The sequence below is a fragment of the Cyprinus carpio genome, chromosome B19, assembly GCF_018340385.1.
Source record: "Cyprinus carpio isolate SPL01 chromosome B19, ASM1834038v1, whole genome shotgun sequence".
NCBI lineage: Eukaryota > Metazoa > Chordata > Actinopteri > Cypriniformes > Cyprinidae > Cyprinus > Cyprinus carpio.
In genome coordinates this window covers 30,170,572-30,194,196 of record NC_056615.1, presented here as the reverse complement: position 1 = coordinate 30,194,196, position 23,625 = coordinate 30,170,572, and the positions used below count along the sequence as shown (strand labels likewise).

At 37.1% G+C, this 23,625-nt stretch overlaps 1 protein-coding gene, 1 long non-coding RNA gene and 1 pseudogene across 2 annotated transcripts in view; 1 reads left to right on the top strand and 2 right to left on the bottom strand.

Moving 5' to 3' along the window:
• Nucleotides 1–23,625, bottom strand: part of LOC109058809 — a 726,037-nt pseudogene that overhangs the window by 217,364 nt on the left and 485,048 nt on the right.
• Nucleotides 1–23,625, bottom strand: part of LOC109045202 (solute carrier family 39 member 4) — a 668,471-nt gene that overhangs the window by 343,109 nt on the left and 301,737 nt on the right. The window lies entirely within an intron of this gene.
• Nucleotides 21,868–22,243, top strand: LOC122140814. Its single transcript, XR_006157391.1, has 2 exons — nt 21,868–22,004; nt 22,085–22,243. It is a non-coding gene; the product is annotated as an uncharacterized LOC122140814 (long non-coding RNA).

The window sequence follows — 23,625 nt, the reverse complement described above, 5'->3', positions numbered from 1 at the left end:
CAAAGGAACCGAAGAGCCCGTAACTAGGTGAACGACCCCTCACCAAAAAACAATCACAAAGCATTATTACTGTGTAAAGTGTGTTGCTTTCCTTCAGCGCAGTGGGCAAGAACATGGCCGCTATTAGAAAAAGAAAGATGTGTGCTGAGCGAGAGCCTCCATAGCAACCAGTTTTCCCTGCCGGCCAAGTCTTGTGATGCTGAGTCAGAGATGGGTTAGTGCTGTCTGTGCTCCAAACTAGGTGTGGGACATGAGTGACAGCTACAGGCTTGTACAGTACTTTCCCAACCTGTGTCATGACTGGTTGTTGTTAGAAATAGGGTTAAGGACATGACCATAGGTCAGGGGAAACTATCTGGTAATATTTAAATGTATTATTATAAACCTACAGTAAACATACAGAAAGTCATTATTTGCCAAGTACTGATAATATTTGAGAACCATCTCTCTCTCTCTCCTCTCTCTCTATATATATGGAGGTTGTACCTAGTTTTTAAAAATAACAGTTAAAAAGGATAATATCTGCGTCTTTCCAAAAATATTTCTGGTGTATAAAAAAACGACTTTATAACCTGGGTTAATGTACCCAGACGGATCTCTTGCTTATTGAAGAACTTGTTTGCATTACTTAATTACTAAAAACGTACTTCCAGTTTCAATGTAGCTATGCTTTTCATTCAGTCAAAATAATTGATGGAGTCACAGAACCAAGCTTCCAGTTTAGCTCAAAGCGCCAGCTCTGGGGTTTCTGTGGAAGGCAGTCGAGTGTGAAACTGCGCCTGCGCGAGAGAGGATTACATTCAAGGGAGATGAAAGCTATTGATTACATGATTTCTCGTGCTCAGACTAATACAATTTGTGCCTGGGGTTTTCGAAAACTGAATTCTTATAATTCATAGGCATTTTGAAAGGAATTCGACTGGCAATCGGATTTATATCATACCAAAGAATATATATTCTCGCCGTAGAAGATAATAACCAGGTTTAATGTTTTGCCATGGCGCAGGTGAGTTTCGCGAGAACGACGTGACCGACTCCATCCAATCACGGCGCCGGCGAACGACAGCCATGTTCGTTCTTTCAGAGTTCGTGTCGGATGCGGTCCGCGGGTAGTCAGACACATTAACGGTTTACGACTAATACACGTCTATAGTTTATGGATGTTTTTTTACAACATCAAACGGTTCTAGGTTCAATGCGCTAGGGAATTGCTTTCGTATGAAAATGCATCTTAAAAAGAAGACTTGTTTGCGGCGTTTCCCTGCTTAAAAAGCGGTGTTTTAAGCCACGCGAAGTTGTTGTGTGGGTGGTCACGTGACTCTCCCTGCCCCCACTGTGATCCAATTGAACGGGAAAAGAAAGAAGAAGTCTGGACATGTTTGAGGGAAATGTGTTGAATAAAGAAAACGTGGCTGGGAGACAAGAAGGCAATCAGGATTTTTCCAAACAATGAGGAATGCGACATATTTGCTTTTCCTTTTATTTTCAATTCATTTAATCTGGATAGAGGTATCTGTTAGAACATTTAGACCTATTTTTAGAAAACAAAAGTTTTTCAGTTTTCGTAAAACATTGTTAATAATTCAAATTAGGCGTTTTGGTTTAAATAATTCATAGACCACGAACAATTTGACCGGTTTAGCGTTGTGTTTTGTTCCCACAGTCTGACATTGTTTCAGTGTATCTGTAACCTTGGCGGTGGGGGATGGGCGGCAGCATATTTGACCTAAAGATCCGTTGTTCTATTACCGTTTACACTTAAAAAAATCGTTTTAAAATACAGGTTGTCGTTGTCGTATTAATATACTTCAAGCGTCTAACATTTGGTAATGGTTTCTGTAAGAAAATCCCTTTAATCAGTGTATTTCAAGTGGGTCCTCTAAAAAAGTAATAATTCTGATTTTGAAAACCTAGGCGAGATTTGTTAGTAATTATGACCTTTTATTATAACAAGCAAAGATTTTAGGGAAATCAGACGTGTTTTCGGTGTTGTAGATGATTTTGGCTTTGGTAGTTAGAGCTCGACGCTGGGCCTAAAATGCGGTAATCTCTTTTTTTTCTAGGATTTTGTGTACAAATTTTAATGTAACTCGTATATTTACATAACCTCTGACCAATTTAAGTGAGTTTAAAACATATTTTTTGTGGTAATCGTGTTGTAACTACTGCGTGTCGTCGTTTGAAAAACCAAAGTTGCTGCGTCATTTTATGGAGGGCACTCCTTGTCGGCCATGTTGGATCGACACAGAGGGCATCGCCTTTTTTTGTTTGCTTGTTTTAAATATTGGGTCTGAGTTTGCGACTTGTTTTCTTACACTGTGTTAAAAAGTCGAGGTTTTTAATGAGACCGTATCATTTTTTTTATTTTAGTCCGGTTTGCCGTTTTCGTTACTTCCTACTGTACATCACGAGGTGGCCGAAGTTTAGATGCTGGGCTTTTATGTGGTAGTTTTGTGATTTTTCAGGCAGTGTGATGTGTGCGTGCCGCATTTGTCTGTTACGCGTGACTGATCGGCTGAGCCAATGGGGTGTCTCCAACCTGCTCTCGAGGAGCGCGCCTTAGTTCTGAGCAGCCAATCAGCGAAGTGTGTTGACGTAACACAAAACTGTTGAGAAACCAGCAGCCGTTACTGGAAAATGTTACCGCGTGTTTTGAGTGTTTTAAATTATTCGCGGAAAAAATGTTTGACTGAATGTTTGTCTCATATCTATAGCAGTGGCGTTGCTTAGGCAAGTGTTTTTTGCGAAATAATCTGATTTAAATCCGCAAATCGTGCTCCGGGGGATGTGTGGGTGTGGCCTATTTGATTGACAGCTAGAGCGGCCAGTTGTAGAATTCGCGTAGGGCGTGTACGTATGGGCGTTACATCAGCCAATGGAGCCGTCGATGGGTTTATAAAAACACGGGCGGAGCCTCAACGTCGCCATTTCCCATTGTAGCTCTGAGTGGAGAATAGAGGAAGTCAGGAAAACAGGGCCAAGAAACTCCGACCGCGAACGAAACCGGTTTATAAACAGAATCCGGATCCAGTCCCGAGGGAGACGGCCATTAGCCCGCCCTTTGACAGGTACCGGTTGGAGTAAATGGCATTGCACTTGTTCTTTGAACGGAAAATGTTGTGGGAATATTGTCCATAATTCGGGCATCGTTCGGAATTATTTATTTTAATCACTTGCAAACTGTCGCGATAACATCGGATGCAAGACTGGAGTATTAAGACTGCATTGTCTTACACTTTCTAATGATAGTGATGTTGGAGACATTATTTTTTACAATGGTTAAGTTTAGTCGTAAGTTTTTAAAGTCCGGTTTTAACGAGCAACTGCACGCGTTTAGTGCGCAGGCGCGCGCTTTCGCTCCATGAAACGGGCAGATAACGGTAGTTTATTACGATGTTCTGTCCCGTGTTTAACGCTGTCAGGTTTGAGCAAAACAAACCTATTTTTCATATGAGGCTCGTTTGAGTTGTCATAAGTGATTGTGTGCGTTACGCGTGCAGTGCGGGGTGCGAACGGGAAAATTAGCCTGGTTGCTAACTAATGCTAACAGCGGACCAGCATTTAGTGTTTTTGGTATTCAGTATTTTGACTTCCACCTTAGCGATTGCCGACCTATTCATTACAAAAATTTTTACAGAAATGTGCTTTGGGCGGTTTGAGAAAGACTCAAAAGTGTGTTCTGATATATTGATTATATTGTGTAGCAGTGACCATGTGGTTGTGAATTCGATCGGTTATTTAAGATTATTTTAGAATACATACTGTCTGACGTTTGGTATTAGATCGATTATTTCAGTGAATATCGTAACTTATTTCAGTGGTATGTAACTTATAGTTTTCGGTCATAAGGCGGGGTGCCATGTGACTTACAAAAACTAGTGAATATATCTTTCAGCATCGGGGGTTACTCCTCTTGCTTTTGTTTTAGATGCTGTGATTGTTTCGACTTACTTTATAGATCGTTTGTTGACGATTTTAGTTTCGCCAGACGTTTTAAGTCATTCTGAAACTCGTCTTTTGAATGCGCTTCCGCCTCGCACCCACGTGGAGTTTTGTCAACATTTTACACGCGTGGAGGCCGCAGCTTCTGTGCTCGAAGCCTCTTCATGATCACATCACGACTTTATTTTAGTGTCGAGCGCCAGAGGATCAGGGTAATCTAATGGTACCACACTGAATAATTGTGGGGTTGTTTCGCTTTCTGTTGCTAGCAATCAGCAAATAGTAAAGGAGCCGCATGAAGCCTGCCATTTCCGCCCCCCTAACCAGCATGCACTAGATGGGACAGAATAATTAGACCTATTTTTTTTTTTTTCAAACATGTTTGTATGCCAAACATTTTATTGACTGAAAAATAAAAGTTTTAAATGTGAACACTTTGTGATTTTTTTGTATTATTTAGCACTGTTTTAATTAAACATTCAACTTTTAAAAGAAAATAAAATTGCTAATGTGCTCACATCAACTTGGCTAAGATTTTAAGCTTTGCAAATGTGTCTTGAAGTGATAGATATGTAAGATTTACTGAGCTGACTTCTCTAGAAGCAGCCTGTCTGCATTTAGTAATCTTCAGTTTGTTAAATGTCATTCAGTCCATACTGGGGCAGGTATGCAAACCTTCACTTTCAGGAACTGGCTGGAAGGCATGAGAGCAACATCTCTGCAGAATGAGTGAACACCCCACTTCAAGTGTTTTGTGTCTTTGTAGTTTTTGTTAGTAAAAATCAAAAGTAACTGCTGCAATGGTTTTACAAATGTTGCATCATGTGCTGTCTGTGCAATCCCAGTATACACTGAGAATGAATCCCAAGAGGATGCCATGTAATCAAATTGGATGCTACCAATTTGTTCCCTTTAAGTGTTCAACAATTAGGCTTCAGAAGGTAAGTCTTAGTGAGAAGTTATGTTCTTCATACTATCAGTTTATAAAAAACGTGTTTGAAACCTAAAGTTACTGAGGGTAGTGCAATTTAACAAGCATTGTTTAAGTGTCAAATGCCATACAATCTTATATACATGAGTTGAGAATTCATATTAGTTTTTTAAATAATGATAGTATAAAGTTATGAACCATTTTTGCAATAATGAATTTATATCAGAGGAATATTATCTATATAAAATCTAATTAAATGAGATGATACTGTTAGTTAAAGTTAAACTGGGGTAATGTTACTTTTTATTTGAAGGATCTATGAGGAAAAATAATCCTATGTTATATTTATTTACCATTTAGTGATAAACACATCAAGGTGAATAATTCATTAAATTGGTCCAAAAAGACCGGAATAATTGATTTGTCCATTCAAAATATTTATTGTGAGGCCTGCATTCTCATGGGCTAATTTCCTCAGATAAACGCAAAAACATGACCTGTTCTGGGTTATTAGGGTCCCTGTTTAAGGCCCCGCCCACCGTTTCCCGGCAGGACAGTGGTTTATGGGTTGGAATGTGTACCAGCATAACTCACCCATGCCGGGACAGCTTAACTGCTGGAGGGGCAGTTTGTGTCTTAATGCTTAGTCCACATAAGCAAAATGCTCTATTTAGTCAGAGTCCTGAGTCATGACGAGTTACGGTGATTATGTTGACTTTTCATATTTAATGCATGTTTCATCACATTTAGTCACAAAGTTGTTCATTGTTCTGTTTCTATTCATGGTTTGGTGATTTGTTTATGATCTACATGGCTCACCCTCATTTCCTGTTGTCCTCAGCTCTCTGGGCGGGGCGACGGCATGCAGGGGGCATCATGATGGAGCAGACCCATCTCCACTCCCGGCAAAACGCATCCGCAAGCCGTCGCTGCTGTACGAGGGGTTTGAGGGACCCTGCTCTGACCCCAGGTGCCTCAATTCGGGCCCCCCTCAACCCCCTGTTCAGGACCCCGCTCGACAGGGCCGCATGACCAACCAACTGCAGTTTCCTCCCAGAAGGCTTTGCATAAGACGTTGTGGAGGCATCACTTCGCCTGGCCTTTCCATGAAGCCGGTGGACGCGCTTACCAAAGCTCAACCTGCCCTGTAAGTTTGGGGGACTTGTTATTAGGCTCTGTGTTTTAAATATTAAACAAGATGGCATGTAAGTTCCACAAGTTATGGTTCTAAACTCAAGCGGGTGTTTTTCTGACTTAATAATGATTTGTATTATCTCATGCAGGATATTATTTACAAAATCATTAAAAACAGCCCATGGGATATGGGAACTATCAAGAAAAGACTGGAACAACAATTATTACCGCAGTGCAAGCGAGTGCTTGCAGGATTTCAACACCATGTTACACAACTGCTACATCTACAACAGGTCCAGTCAGTTCGTTTTATGTGTTGGTGGAAGGTTTCTGTAAGCACTCAGACCTTTTCAGAGATTGGATTTTATTTGTTGTTCCACCATCAAGTGGCCTCAGGTCTTCTGCCCAGCCTATTATGGAACAATTACTTGCATCAGTGGGTATCGTCTAGAACTGCCATGGATCTCATAGTCATCTGTTTATTACAAGCCAACAGATGACATTGTCATAGGGCTCAGTCTCTGGAGAAGGCTTTCCTGCAGAAGGTCGCACGAGATGCCCCAAGAGGAGGAAGAGATTCCTCCAGCCTGTCCCCGAGGGGCAACCAGGGCAAACCTAAAAAAGGCCACAAATCAAGTAAGAATGGAGGGAAAAAACAATCAACCTGAATAAACTGATGAATGAAGAGAGCAGTTGACAGGATTTCCGTTGTAATGGTTTTTGATAGCTACCATAGATATAGCCTAGTATATATATATATACCGTATATTTAAATATATATATATATAATATATCATATATTATATATCATATATTATATATATAATATATATATTTATATATATATTAAAAAGATAAAATTAACAGTATCTTGAATAAAAAAAAGATTAATGTTTCAGAACTGAAAAAAGTCACAGAAATGAACACAATCCTATAAAGTTATCAACATTTTCTGAATACATTCTATATACATTTTATTTAATTATAGGTTATTAATAGAATGTAATTATATTATAATTATATGAATTCTAATGTGTGTATATAGTTAACATAGTTTAAAATTGAATTTTTAACTATATAAATGTCCTTCTCACTTTTTTGAAATTTGTTAATTTTTGTAACTTTTGGAATTAATTTGGAATTTGGAAAATTTAAAAATGTTAATTTATAGACCATATAAAAACTATTTCCCAAAAAAACTAAGTGTAATAAAATAAATAAGAGAGTTATAATATCCAGAAGTCAAAATTTTATTATAGTTTAATAATTGTGTGTGTAAAGTTTGAAATTGTAATTTTCAAATATAAAATATTAATGTGATTTTTTTTTATGTTGTATTTGTAAAAATGTAGATTTATGGCCTACTTTTTAAAATTTTATCAATTATATTATATAATTATTTTTAAATATTATTTTTAAAATTAAGTAATTACAATTGATTTGCATTAAAAATCTAATTAAAATGGTGTTTATTGGATGTTTGCCTGCCTTAAAACTAATTGCTCTTTTGTACATGTGTCACTCTTTGAGCAAAATTTCAAATGTTTTGCAATAAAATTCTACTGGTGCTGGATGTTTGGCTGTTTGTGTGTTTTCATGCTCATGCATTTCTTTCTTTTTTAGTCTCGGGTGGATTCAACGAACAGCTCATCAGGGGTCCCTGCTATATCTTCCGTGTCCCTGTTGGCCTACTCCCCTCCCACTCCAGACACCCCAGAAGACTCGGTCTTCTCTTCACCCCCCCACCAACGCAGACGCTTATAACCAAGACTTTGCCTCCCCTCTCACACAGCACCCCTGCACTGATGGGCCTACCTCCTACCCAACGCCACTGCAAAGGTAAGACCACCTCTTTCCTAATCACATCTGTTATGCAAATTAGTTTTCATATGCAGTATAAACCTAGTTGGAATGGAAAATGCAATTTGACGCATTCTTCTCCATTTTTTTTTTTAATAGAAAAAGGGTGTCAAGCGCAAGGCAGACACGACCCCACCCCCACCCCACCACAGGCATGCCGCTCACTATGGTGTAAGTGGCTTGGGTCTCGGCATGGGCGGAGGTGACTCCCTGCTCACCTCTCTGCTTTGAGTGCCGACCCCAAACGAGCCTATCCTCGGCCCTTGGCTATGGGCATGGGAATGGGCCTTTCTGGAGGCCTGGTTGGGTGACAAAGACTACCCGGCAAGACGAGGTGGCATGTGGCAGGCCCATCCCAAACCACCACGAAAAGACCTTGCCGGAAATCCCAGAACCGAACTTCAGGCCGGTGCGGCGCGGGAAAGGGCGGTGATGAGCCTCTGCAGCTACGGTACTAGACCCAAGCACGATTCTCAAAGAGCTGCTGTCGAAGAAGCACCTCGGCCTACGCCTGGCCCTTCTACAAGCCGTGGATGCTGTCCCTCCCAACTGGGACTGTCATCGACTATCATTGATATAATCAAATATTCCCATGGATCTAAGCACAATTAAGGCTGGCGTATAAAGGAAGTTTAGATGTGTTGCAACCTATGTTGCAACCTGATCAGGACATGTGATTGTGCTCCTGTCTTGCAGAGGAAAAGGATCATCGGGAGATACAGGGATGCATTGCAGTTTTGCTGCTGAACTCATAGGCCTAATGTTCTCAAACCTGTTACAAGTTTACAAATCCCCCAGATCACGATGTGGTGGCCATGGCTCGAAAATTACAGGTACAGATGCATGCACTTAAATTAAAAAGAAATTCCCTCAAGTCATTTGCGTTCCATCATAATCATATGAAGGGGTTTATTTTACTACTTCATTGAGTTTTCTAATTTATCAGATTTATAATACACCTCAACACTCTGGCATTATGAAAACTGGTAAAAAGCTTTGTGAAGGCAGACAAACAGCCAGTAAACACCAGCACATATTAAAATTTCAGGCAAATCAAGCTTGTAATTACTTCCCCCCCATTAGCCTTGTGATTTTGGACCTTTACACAGTGTGTGCCATTTTTTAAAGACTGTTAGACTATCACTCACAGCCTTGTTTTCACTAAAACAGATTCATTATGGCATCTACCCTGGTCTAGTTTAAGTCCAAATTTATTGTTAACACGTTATCTATTTAAATACAAAAAAAGGACTGTGTATTGGACCGCAGAGGTGCCTATGTGACTTCCGTTCATCAGGATCATAACACATTTTTATTATTCATCACTAAGCAGGTGGTGCATGCAAATAGCTTAAGTGCCCTAATGAAGGAAAAAAACTTCAGTATTAAGACTTCCATTGGTAAATCAGTAAACTCCAACATATATGCTTGTTTGGTATTCAGACCATCTTTTTTTTTTTGTCTTAGCTCTTCAGAAGGAAAAAATATGTGCATGGTTTTCCAGGACTTGGGAAGGTTAAGTAATGCACTGTACTCTTTAAAAGAATAAAGGCTCTGATTGGAGGATTTAAACTCAGAAACTGTTTAAAAAAAAATATTCAGGAATATTGATATTAACAAGCGGGCCAATCGTGCTTTATTACAATTTAATTGAGAGAACAGTTGAAATGTATGATTAACTGTGCAGTCTCTACTTCCACTTCCCCTTAGATAACCCATTCAACACTTACCTGTCCAGAGCTGGATATTAAAAATGTCTTCTCTTTGTTTCAGGATGGTCTCATGAGTTCCCGCTTCGCCCAAGATGCCAGACGAGCCCTCGGTGAGTCCCTAACGCACCTGCGTCCCTTGGCGCGGTGCGCCGTGGGCAGTCCCTCCTCCTCTTTCCTCCTCCTCCTCCTCCTCGTCATCAGAGAGCGACGCGAGCAGCGAGAGTGAGAGCGAGAGCAGCCCGAGCTCGGACAGTGAGGAGGAGCAGAGGCGCATCGCCTGGCCCAGCTTCAGGAACAGGTGTGTACACAGGTAGCGACTGAACTTTTCCAGCACAACTCTGCTCAAACCCGGCACTGACCGATTTGATGTAGTTTGTACATTACTGAGAGCTGCGGTGACCGTGGGGTTTAGAAAGAACGCAGTGAGCACTCACATCACTCGCCTTGTTCTGCCAGTTGAGGCGGTGACTAGCAGCTGGCCGCCGCTGTCCTCTACACCCATCATCAAGCCCAAGAAGAAGAAAGAAAAGAAAGACAAGAAGAAAAAGAAGAAGCCGGACGACAACACAAGGTGCCAGGAGTATGATGGAGGATGAGGTACTCGTCCGGCCGCTACCAAAACGCCAAAACCCTCACCAAGACCAAGACACAAAAGAGCAGGAGCAACAGCAAAGCAGCGAGCTCCTACTCAGGGCAAGAAGGGTCTCAATAAGAAGAGGCAGCAACCGAGCAAGTACGTCTCACATCTGTCTTTACAATATTTTAACCCGAACATCAACAAAACATGAATTTTTTTTTTTTTTCTTTAGATCCCAAAGAAACTCAAGCCCCTCTTTTAACTTCACCACTGGAGCCAAGGGTGGTCTTACGCCACACTACGACTCTCGAGAGGAGAGGAGACCAGCCCATTGAGCTACGATGAGAAGCGAGCTCGTCTGGACATCAACAGGCTTGTTTTTCTTTCTCTCTTTTTTCTTCTTCCCTTTCCCCCCCCCCCCCCCTTTTTCCTTTTTTTTTTCTTCCCCTTTTCCCTTTCTTTCCCCTTTCCTCTTTTTTTTTTTTCTTTTCGGCGAGAAACTGGGCATTTTTGTTATACAGACCGCGTCGTTCACATCATCCAATCTGAGAGCCCTGGCTGCGTGACACCAACCCCGAGGAGGTCGAGATCGACTTTGAGAGCCTCAAGCCATCCAGCTGCGTGAGCTGGAGCACTACGTCATGATGTGCTTACGCAAGAAACCACGGAAACCTAGCGGTAAGAGCATTCAGAACTAGGGTTGTCCATCTATTTATTTATTTATAGTGAATTATTTATTGATTGCATTGATTGATTACTTAATTCTATTTATAATTATGGAGGTAAATGGATTAAAATGTTAATTAGTTTCTGAATTAATCAGATGTTTTAATGAATCAGACTTAAGTGACTTGCTGTCAGCTGCTAGTGGTTTGAGTTTCATTTTGGTTAGTTTTAGTTTTTTTTTTTAAATCAGTTCATATTTCAGTATTGCTTTTTTTAAAATCATTAATATAATTGTATTATGTATGCAATTTTGAAGCAATTTTCAAATTTTTTTTCTAGATGTACTTTTTGTAATGTCTACTGAATGGTTTTCTCATTTAACACAGTGACATTATTTGATCTTTTTGGGGGTGGTTTTTCAGCTAGAATTGATATGTGATTAATTAGATGTATTAATTGGCACATTATATTATTAATACAAATTAAAAAAATATATATAAAGCTTAACGGCCCTAATTCAGACCCTTTTTATATATGTGCAGTTGATTTGCTTTAAACGATATAAGTTTTCTTGGAAAAGGAAGTTTGTTCTTAAGCAGTTAATGGGAATCTGATACTAGAAGTTTACCCATAATGCAATGTGTAGCCCCACCTTTCCTGGTTTGATTCAGCACACTTTCCAGGTAGACAGTACTCTGCCCTTTACCCTTCCTGTGAACAAACACAGTGCTGTTCTTTCGTTCCTCCACTGATGTCAGAAAGAGTTATCGCTTTAGTGACTCATGTATCAATATATGTGCAAGGTTAAATAATTACATGCTAAGAGGAAGAAAAAAGAATAATACACTACTGTTCAAAAGTTTTGGGATCATAGAATTATATTTTTTATGTTTTTGAAAGAAACTCATGCTCACCAAGGCTGCATTTTTTTTTTTATCAAAATACTGTAAAAACAATACTATTGTGAAATATTATTGAAATTTAAAACAACTCTTCGCTATTTGAATATATTTTAAAATGTAATTTATTTTATAAATAATTTGTCGTATTTACGCTCCTGTGATTTAACAGTAAAAATCTTTGTCATTCAGAAAAGTGATGATCAAGAAACATTTCTTATTATCATCAATGCTGAAAGCAGTTTTGCTGCTTAATGTTTTTTGGAAATTCAGCATTCTCCAATGAATAAAACGTTAAAAAAAAAAAAAAGTAATATATATTCAATTAAAAATATTTGAAAGAGAAAAAGGCATTATATATGTCTTTACTGTCACACTCGTATAGGTAGAGACTCTCTTGACTGATTATCACATAATGTGCATCTTATCTCATGCTGTAAAGACGTTGTATTTAAATTTGACTGAATGTGCTTCTTGTGTTTTCCAGTGTCTGTCAAAGGCACTGCAGGAAAATCCCGCGAGGAACTGGCTCTGGAGAAGAAGAGATGGAGAGCGACTGCAGAGTAGCGGCCAATCGCTCAAGAAACCACAGAAAACCAAGGTAGGGACGAATGTTTCTGGGCCAGTAGCGCTGATTCAGAGTCCAGGTTATCGAGACTAACTGGAATAACCGTCTGGTGTTTCTGTCTCAGTGGAGAAGCCACTGGGGTGGAGAAGCATGCCGTATCTCAGCGCCAGCAGCTCCAGCTCAGACTCCTCCTCCTCATCCTGAGTCCTCCTCCTCGGCACCAGTGGCTGGACTCCGGGCTGAAGAACAGACATCAAATAAAACATGCACTCCATCCCAGAATAGAATAGGAGTTCTGGTTTTAATAACAAAAAGTAACTGATGAGATATTTAAAGAAGAGCAGTGGTTTCCTTTAGATGTAGAAGCAGGTCAAAGAGACCCTGGGAAATGCTGGGATGGAGAAGGAAATAAAGCAGACTAAGGCATCGCCCTTCTGTTAGTCCATCCTTCTTACTTTGTGTATATACATGTGCATAAAGATATATAAATATCTATTTCTTTATAAAGAAGCACTTTAATTGGTAGGGAAGAGAAAAACAAAATCTGACTTTTTCTTTTTTCAAAGAACATTTTGTTGCTTCTCTTCTCTTTCCATCTTTTCGCTTGGACTCCTTTAGTAGTTTGTCCTAAAGAAAACAAAAGGCTTGGAGTGGAAACTGCTGTCACTTTTGTTTGCATGAGCGAAAGGTGTGATGTGTGCCACTGAATCCTCATGGTTTCCTCTCTTACACTTTGTACATACATGGATGTGGCAGTTTGTTGTGTGCATTTGAAATGAAAAAACAAAGCTCCACCTGTTCAAATGGCATCTGTACACCCAGAAGTTAAGTGAGAACAGGGAATGCACCTGGGCTCCCCTGTCCGGCGGGCTTAGCCAAGTTGTCTTTAGGTGTGGCGTGTTTAAACTTGAATCTGATAACTTTCCACCCAGCTCTGCTTTATCTCCTCTTGCATGCCTTAGAATAAGTCTAAATTCCAGTGTTTTATATACAAACATGCAGAATCTTGCTCTTTGAATTGGATATACCATATGAGCATTTGCAGTTTATTTTTGGATGCATAAATTATTTTGTGTAAATGTGGTCACTTCTCGATTCTAAGAGACATAATAGAGTCTTTAGATGCACTATGGAGAGGTGCACAGCTGCTTAATTAGGTGTTGATGTGAATACTCGTTTGTAAATCACTTGATCTTTTGAGTTTTCTAAGTCTGGTTTTGTTTTTTAGTGTGTTTATTATTATTCGCATAGAGAGTTAATGCACACTTTATGGTTTACAAATAAAGTGACTTTCATATTTAAAAAATTAAATGCTTGGAAATATAGGTTCAGTTTCATAAATACAAATATTTAATAACTTAAATTTGATGCGTTTTGTATTTTTAAATTTTTTTTTCTTCCAAAATTTGTACATATGTTAACAGTTTCTCATGACCTACTTTAGCTTGCATCTGTCAATATGACCTGATTTCTGTTCCTGCATTTATTTTTTTCTTTTGTTTTCTACTGTCTTCAGACTCTTTCTCTCTTTAGTATTGTGGCTGTTTTTTTTCCACAGCTTTTGTGTGTGTTTTTTTTAAGAAGGCAACAGCAAAACATAGCCATGAAATGAAAACCTCAGAAGCTGTAAGCATCATCTCAACCACGATGCTTCCATCGCGATCATTATTCTCATCTGCGAAAAATGTACACGTTAATTAAAGAGGGTGAGATATGCTTAAAACAAACTTCTATGCTGCCCAGTGTGTTACTTAGAGTGCAATGCTATTTATTAAGCTTCCATTTCTATATGATTTTCAGTGAGATATTTTATTGCATCTGGGCATATTATAGTTAGTTAAAACCATGAAAGAAAGAAATTGCTGCTTGAAACAAAATATATAAAAAGCTGATTTCAGCTTAATTGCCAAATTTCACTTTCACTTAGTTTATCTTGTACTAAATACTTGAAATTAATAAAACTATATAAAAATGGCTGTAATAGATGGATATAAATTGATTTTTATATTTTTTATTTTTATATATACTATTGATGAGACAGATGTAATGCCTTGGTATATATATTCAAATTAGTGCTGTCAAGCGATTAATCGCGTCAAAATAAAAGTTTTGTTTTCATTATATATGTATGTGTACTGTGTATATTTATTATGTATAAAATATACACACCTACAGTATATATTTTGAAAATATTTATACAATTACATATTCATATTATATTTTATGTTATATATAAATATTTAATATATAAACATTTTCTTAAATATGTACATGCATGTGTTTGTATTTATATATACACACATATATTATGTAAACAAAAACTTACTTTGGATGCGATTAATCGTTTGACAGCACTAATTATAATTTATTAATGTATTAAATATGTAAAACTGCATTACACAGATCAGGATACTATCTTGAGCTACATCAGAAGGTGGCAGCAGTTGTTTTTGTACTCTGTATATCGTCAGTAAATCAATTAATCGTGTTAGCATTATCATCATTCGTCTCAAAGGCATTTGCTCATTTAGCAGAAGCCCTATAGTAGTGTGTTGTGCTGAGGTAAGTGTAGAAACAATTATATTTGGGTAACATAAATGCTTAATGCATAGATTGGTTTTGTGTTATTTAGCGGATTTCAGACAGTAGTTCATTAGGTTGTCAAACTGGAGCTTCTTTCAATAACTTGTGTAATTTAGTTAATTTACACTTAATGCTCCTTATTTTTATTTTAATTGTTATTAATTTTGTTTAGATGATAGTGGTGTGTGAAAAAATATATATTTCGAACAAGATCTTATAATTGAAATGTGTTTTAGTAAAGACAAAAAAACTTGTTGAAAGAGTGTTTACGGTCATTGTACTTTTTGTTCCTGGTCTCATGCGTGATTGATACTAAATCATGAGGAAGTATCCATAAGCAGCGAAGCATATGACTGCTTTCATTATTCAGACTGACATGCAAACACTCTCCTCAAACAGCACTTGAAGAACACAGAGATGAGGACAGTCGGACTTGGACTTGTGTTGGTGGGCTTTGCATTTTGTTGTGTCTCGTCTAAAGGTGAGTTTAGTTCCGTGAAATTAGATAAAGACAGGACTGACTTGTAGAGCCAGTCTGGCCATTTTATGGTGACTAACCATATGATCAAATACATTTTTAGCTTCTTCTTATGGTTTGTTAAATGTACATTCCTGTTTGAGCTTTCTAAAACCTCAATCCGGATAAATAAAAAGACAAATGGCTAATTTCTGGAGGTTTTGATCTCTATAGTCAAATAAATGTAAAAACAAATAATTATTTATAATTTTATTTCCTTATTTTTTCACATTTATTTATTTATTTATTTTATTTATTTATACATTTATTTATTTCCATTTTTATTTATTTTCGCATTTATGTATTTTTTTTTTATTTCAAAATTTTTTTTTTTTCACATTTATTTATTTCTACATTTACATTTTACATTTAATCATTTAGCAGACGCTTTTTATCCAAAAGCTTAATTTACAAATGAGAACAGTAGAAACAATCAGATCAACCAGAGAACAACAACGCATACAAGCGTTAAGGTGATTAAGTCTCAGTTAGGTCTAGTACAGAGCACGTGAGCCAGGGTTTTTTTTTTTTTTTTTTTGAATATGATAGACAAGAAAAAGAAAAAGGTAAGTACTAGTATTAGTATTAGTTGGTTAAGTGCTGGTGAAAAAGATGAGTCTTTAGATGTTTTTTTTGAAATGAGTAAAGACTCAGCTGTTCGAATTATGATCTGGAGGTCATTCCACCAGCTGGGAACAGTCCGCGAAAAAGTCCGCGGAGAGTGATTTTTGAACCTCCTTTGGATGGCAACGCAAGTTGCGTCGCCGTTCACTTGTGGTAGAGCACAAACTTCTGAAGGGTAGCAGTATAAGATTGAACCAGTGAGCTTAGGTGTAAGTTGGCGCTGTGCCGGTGGTCATTTTGCAGGCAAGCATCGTGTACCTTGAATTTAAATGCGAAGCGGCTACTGGTAGCTGTAGTGTAACCTGATGAGGAGAGGAGTAACATGAGCCGTTTTTGGTTTCATTGAAGACAAACCTCGCCAAGCGCAGCCCTGATCAGCTGTAGAGGCTTGACAGTACATGCAGGAAGGGCAGCCAGGAGAGGCATTACAATAGTCCAGTCTGGAGAGAACAAGAGCTTGGACAAGAAGTTGGGGTAAGGCTTGCTCTGACAGTAAGTACCCAATCTCCTGCACGCGGCATAAGGCAAATCTACAGGACCGGCCGTAGCAATATGGTCTCAGAAGTTTAACTACGATAATCCACTCAACCCCTAGGTTTCTGGCTGTCCTGGAAGGAGAGCAGTGGCTGATCTAACTCCAGCTGTATAGAGAAGCTGTGATGAAAACACTGGGTTAGCTGGAACCACCAGCAGTTCAAGGCCGTCTTAGTAAGGTTGGAGCTGAAGGTGATGGTCATTCATCCAGCTAGAAATGTCGCCTAGACAGGCTGAAAATGCAGCAGCAACTATCCATTTCTTTGTCTGTAGGGTAATGAGGAGGAGGAAATGTTTTCAACTCAGGAATAGCAATGGAGTCAGAGTAGATGAGGGGAAAGCAAACGAAGTATGTCTGTTGATAGTGTTGAATGACTTAGATGGGCAGTATGGCCAAAATCTGATATCACCGGTTATTATTTCACATGGGGGGTTGTTTAGGCTGGGAAGCGTGCAATCTGTGATCACGTACATTTGCTGAAGCTCGCGATAGTGTGCAATTACTTTCTTATGCGCTGCTTTTTTTTTAGGTTTCACTTTCAACAACTGATTATAAGGGATTCTCTTATAGAAGAAACCACCATCTACAATAAAAAATCACACTCTTAGGCTGCTTTCGATAAGAATTAATCACACTCTTAGGCTGATCAGAATCACATTAATCACACATCACGGCTGGAAATATCCAGATCAAACGAAAGGTATCCATAGGAACAGAGCTAGTGAAACACACACGTGAGGCGTTCCGATGAGATGAGTTAAATCAACACGTCACGGCTAGAGAAAATATGCCGAACAAACGACAAGGTTCTTGATTACAAGAAGACAAAAACTCTTGTTCTTAGTTGTGAGATTATTCTGTTTAGTCATTTATAGTGTCACCAACGAACACACTGCAAATTAATGCTAATTTTTTTTCTGCAGGTCGAAAGGAAAGCAAGTCAGAAGAAAGTATGACCTAAATTATGGTCCCCAGTTATCCTTTCCTTGTCTTCACTCATTTGTTTTTAAAAAAGATGTATCAAGGATTATTTTTTTTTTTTGCGATCTGACAGTGTATCAGGACCCCCTAAATAACGTTACATAAAGATGATGAGCCCTTTAATAGATCAGAACCTATACAAGGGTACACTACATTTGTTCACAGTATAGCTTTTAATTTCCCATAAACTTTTTAACACTCCTGTAAAATTTGGTCTAAGGAACGAATTTATAAATCCAACTTTTATAACAAATCCCACCCTGGTCATATAAAGCAAGTTAATAATCAATTAAATACATCACGTACTATTCTAATAAAACACTTAAATTTTCCATTAAGACACATCATAGTCGAATGTGGAAAGTCCGTAACCGCTGTTAAGCTCAGGACAATGTAACGGAAAACAAAAGCCGCTTAAAACAAGTTTTTTTAGCCCGACAGAGTTCGAGACCATAACAAAATGAGATAATATAAATTATGTTTTTTTAGAACTTAAAGTGCCGTTTAAAAAAACTTGGACCGATTAGACAATGTTTTTGTTAAATGGCAAGATAATTAACAAACGATACGGCCAAAAGGCCCCGACCCATTTGCAAAATACATAATGAAATGTGTCTTCTCAAAGCAATAATTCCAAAAAAACAACACAGAAGCATCGGACTTAAAATGCCAAAAACATATTCAAGAACAAAATGTTTGGTTGTGGACATTTAATTAGGACCACCAACATAGCAGGAAACCACAAACTAAGAAAAGTAAAAACAAACCTCAACGTTTTTGTCAGTAGCTAAAAGCACCGTGTTAAGTGGTTTTTCGCAGTGTTGTGTTCCAGTCGTGACGCGCCAGTCGTTAAGTGTGGAGTAGACTGACTCCTCAGTCATTAGGTGTTGTGCTCCTCTCTCAAGCATTTACCATTTAGTCATTTAGCAGACCAGACCGCTTTTATCCAAGCAACTTCAAATGAAGGACAAATAGAAGCAATCCCAATAACACAACAAAAGAAGTAAAATGATAAGCAGCTTAATGCAGTAATAATTTTATTTAGTTTATATTCATGATTTATGATTTTTTTCGTAGCCCTATATAGGTCTATTGGGCTTATGATGAACAAAATATTCATTAGCCCTAGCCTATTTGTTAGGAAGTTGATTTAAAAATTCTTCATAACAAACATTTTAAGAAGTTAAAAATTGTGAATGAATGAAATTAGCCTGTAGTCAGATCTATAGGCTAATTTTATTAATGAATTTATCGAAAAATCTAAGCTTTCGCCTCATCTACTCTGACTCGATTGCTATTCCTGAGATAAAACACACCCCTCCTCATACCCTACGGACGAAGAAATGTAGAAATAAAGAAAGTGAATGTTGAAAAGTAATTAAATGCAGAAATAAATACATGTGGAAATAAATAAATATGTAAAAATACATAAATGAAAAATAAATTAAAGTGGAAATAAATCAAAGAAAAAACTTAAAAGTAAATGTGTAAAAAAAACAAATGTAAACAAGGAAAATAAATTATAAAATGATTATTTTATTTTTTTGCTTTTTTTCCTGTTTTCTTTGTTTGTATATTTAATTATTTATTATATTAGCTTTTTTTTACATTTCTTTTGTACACATTTCTTTATTATTTTTGCATTGTCTAAATTAAGTCAGCTTTTGGCAATTCCATGTTCATTACGGGATGACCCATTTCAGAGGAACCTTCCAATCCACAAAAGGTTCTTTACAGTGGAAGAAGATTCATTAGATTATTAATGTTCTTTCAAACCGAAGAAAAAAAAGTGTTTAGAACAGTTTGTTTTTTACTTGAAAAGGTTCTTCGGGGGAGCCCATCAAGAAATGGTCTTCTATGGACATATTGAACCCTCAAGAATGTATCTTAACTGGCACATACTGACCATTTATCTTGAGTAAAACTCATCTCTGTTCCCTTCAGATGTTTATGTGTTCCAGGGACCACTCGATGAATGTGAGTTTTTTAGGCAAAGAGGATTTGTCTCGACATGGTCGTACACAGTGGAAGACTGGTTCTTCAACCAAAAGCTTCTGTGCAGTTTCATGACTCTGATTGTTGGGGGAAGTACGTTGGTTACCGATGGAGTATGGGATCAGAAAATGCTGAGCATTACAAACAATCAGACCTGGAAGATGAAACAGTGGAAGGAGGAAAAGTGGAAAAAACAATTTATGCAGAGCTAAATGCCAGACCCTTTTTATATCAAAAGTGAAAAGAGAAAGGGAAGGGTTTAAGCTGTCAAACTTTTTGAAATGTAAGAAACTAGAAATTAAAGCAGAGAGTCTGAAGTTGACTGAAGGAGTTGCCTCAGTTAAATTTGATGGGATTTTTGTTTTCTCAATTGTCTTTGTCTTTCTCACCAGTGGCCCCGAGTGCCCCCCGCGACCGTTGTTACGGTTTCGCTCCAATAGTCAGGCACGTTATCTGGTCAGCTGACCACGCTGGAGTGCCCTGGCGTATGATTTTGTACCCCCCAGGCCATCAAACGTCACCGGTGGCTGATGGACGGATCAGAGGTCCCCGGAGACGGTTGGTCTCTACTGGAATTTTCAATGGATAACGGCGACCGGAGCTACCAGATGCATCTCGTTACCTGGGGAGCTGGTGCTGCAAGGAGGTAGTCCCCAGTGAGCTGCCGAGTGGAGCACAGCGGTCCGGTGGGAGGAGCCCCTCGTCACTCTCCCTCTTGGGGTGAGACATTTTAATAAATGTGGTATTAATAACAAATATATTTAAATAAAGCTTGGGAATAAAAGAAAATATAAATAGGACATGAAAAACATAAAAACTAAACCAGACAAATAAAAATTAAATGGTAAAATTTGATTAAAAAAAATAATAATAAAAAATTACAATAATAAAAAATTAAAAAATAATAAAAATAAACCCCACTAATCACCTAAAAAAGTTAAAATATACTGAAAAAATAAAAAAAATTAAAGGCTTAATTAAGCGTTTGATAAAAACTAAAACACTGTATATCAAATAATAATTATAAAAATAAACATCTGGAAGTGACGAGGCCATTGTATCCCATGACTCAACAGATGGTGCATACAGAATGACTAAAAAGGAAAGATTTCTAAAATGAACTGAAATATAATAAATAAAAACCTAATTAAAACGGTTATGCGATGACCATAAAACTATAATAATAGTATAATAAATATTATTAAAATAACAGGTTTTTTTGTAATAAGGTGTAATGTGGTCTGGTGCCAAACATTTACTAAAATTTTTAACCTCACAATAGAAAATTCAAAAAATAAAAACTAACTATTAATTATTAATAATAATATTAATACAAATTTATGAAAATATCACAGTATTTAAAATGTATTTGAACTGTCAAGGCAATAACAAAATTAGTTAAAATGAATGAACGATGCATTTATATAGTGCTTTATTATTGTGTATTGCTGTACATCATGTGGGGGGTCTCTCCTCAACCACCACCAGTGTGCAGCCATCCACCTGGATTGTAACTAGAAATTGTTACTAAAATTAAAATAAAAAAATCTGAATAAAATATAGTATATTAATAAAAGTTAGGGTAAAAAATTTAAAATAATGAAAATCATTAAAAAAACTATGAAGGAACAAAAAAAGATAATAAGCTATATGAAATAATATATTAAAATGACACTTGAACTGTGCACAGGTAACTTTGTTCATGACCAAACAAACTGCTGTGGCCTGGTGTTAAAACAAAATTACAAAAAAACTTATTAAATTTACTAAAAAGACTAAAAAAGACCACGCCAATTTAAAAACATGAATAAATGTAATATAAATAATATATAAAATGACAAGGTGGGGAATTGACACAGGCCATTTTTGGTCCACAACCTGATATAATGGTGGTCTGGCGCATAACAAAAATTTTACTTAAAAATTAAAATGCCAAAGAAAAATTTAAGACTAATAAATAGTAATAAAAAATTAAAATAGTAAATAAAATTAATATTAAAACGTAACACTACTTTGACCATTGCCCCAACAAATGTGGTCCAGGCCCAAAGTTTATTCATCGATCGCTTCTTTTTTCTTTCTCTGTCAGCAAATACACAAAGCGCCACATCTTTTCCAAATGCTCCCGGTTAATGTCTGTGTTCATGAAATACTAGTTTCTTCTGACATCACGCTGGAATTAGAAGTTTTTACCCAGCTTGTAAAAATCCACACACACAAGCATTTTGGGAGTTCATGATGCCCCAGGTGTTTTTTTCTTGCGCTGTTGGTTTTATTGATTTGCATGTACTGTTAAACACAGGGTTATTATATGTCTGTCACTGGTTTCATTGTCTTTCTCTCTCATCTTTTCTCACGCTCAGACTCGACCTCTCTTGATACCAGAATCATAAAGTTAGCTGTGGGTTGCTCTTTTATCTTTATCGGCCTTGTTGTGGCTTTTTCTGCTGCATACTGGCACTACAAGAAACAGCACAGAGGTAAACCTCTACCACTATTGGTCTGAAGATAATTCTATGATAATGCTGGAATATGTAAACTCTTTTCTTGTCTTCCCCAGGTTTTACCTCTCTTGCCCTCCATTGAGAGCTGAAATGATGTTAAGGGTTTAACCATTGAACATCCACTCTGCTTTTGCGTGTGTGTGTGTGTATGTAAATCTTTTATTTCCTCCTGTTGTTGTATTATTGCTCATTTTAATAAAGACTTAATGGCTTAACTTACCTGTGCATGATTGCCTCTTGCCTCATTTACATATCAAAAACCACAGAGCTCTAAATACAAAAAACAATCATAGGACAGACAGAAACCAATATGCAAAATATATGCCTCAAAATTGCAACAAGAGCTCTTTGTGTTAAAGCTCTTAACGACTCCCTGAAGAATTTCATTAGAGCTATATTTGAGCTAGAAAAAAACTTTTGAATTAACAAAACTCAAGTTTTTTTTTTCAATAGTTTGAGATTTAAGAAAGCAAGCAAAATATGTAGAAAAGGAGGCACAGAAATTATATACAAAATAAATATTATTTATAATTATATTTTTTGTACATCGCAGTATAACTTAAATTATTGCAAATGTAACTATTTTACATTTTATTTTTTTTAACGAAAACTTTTGCATTTCATTTAAAAATAATTTTAATAAATCGATTGTTATTAAAATCTACATAAAGTTTTAACAGAACTATTTTAAATGAATGTAAGACATTGAGGGTCCCTTGGAAGTTTGCAGTTTATTCAAACTGCTTACATTTTTCAAAACTTTGCCAGCTTTTGTTTTTACTCTCAAACTTTACACACCAAATCCAAGATTTATGCACACACAAAATGCAAAATGCCTCTCCTCTCTTACAAAAAGGAAGCCATCAGCATTCAAAATATCACAAACACATCTCAAAAGCAAACATTTGCAAACACCTTTGCCATAATATTAATTCCTGATAGATTTTTGAGTGTTACACAGAGGATTGTGTGAATGTGTTGTGTTTTGCAAAAAGTGTTTTATGAAACTGAGAACTAAGTCAAAGTCTGAGAATTAGCGGATGGTTTTGCAGATTTTTTGTGTGGTTCTGCTGTTTGAGCTTTCCAAAATTGTGTTTGTACAAGTAAAGATTTTCTGTGTAAGCAGTAAAAAAAAACTAATTGAAATATATTGATCTTGATGTTTGTATTTTGAACCGCGCCTACATTTAACCTCTCCTCACTCATTTTTACACCTCAGTTGTACACTTCCGCCCACTTGTGGTCAGTTACAGTATTGCTGGACCTTTGTAAATTCTGTTTTGAATGAATTTTCCGTGATTTCACGCATTTAATGCACAAGAAATAAGAGTAGTCACAACAGTGAAAGTTCCCACGAAGAAACGCAACACAGAGATCAGAAATAAATTATTCTAGTCTTAAAATGACTTTTAAACCGGGTCATTTATACTCAGATGTCCGTGTTTGCAGCAACATTCATCTTAACTCATCAAAAAAGGTAATAAAGGTTTTAAGCGAGATAAATGTGAGTAATTTATTTTATTTTCACAGATCCTTTGAGAAAACACCAGCTAAACGAAATGCCCCGTCCATGTCCATGAAAGTCAAGCTGTCTTGA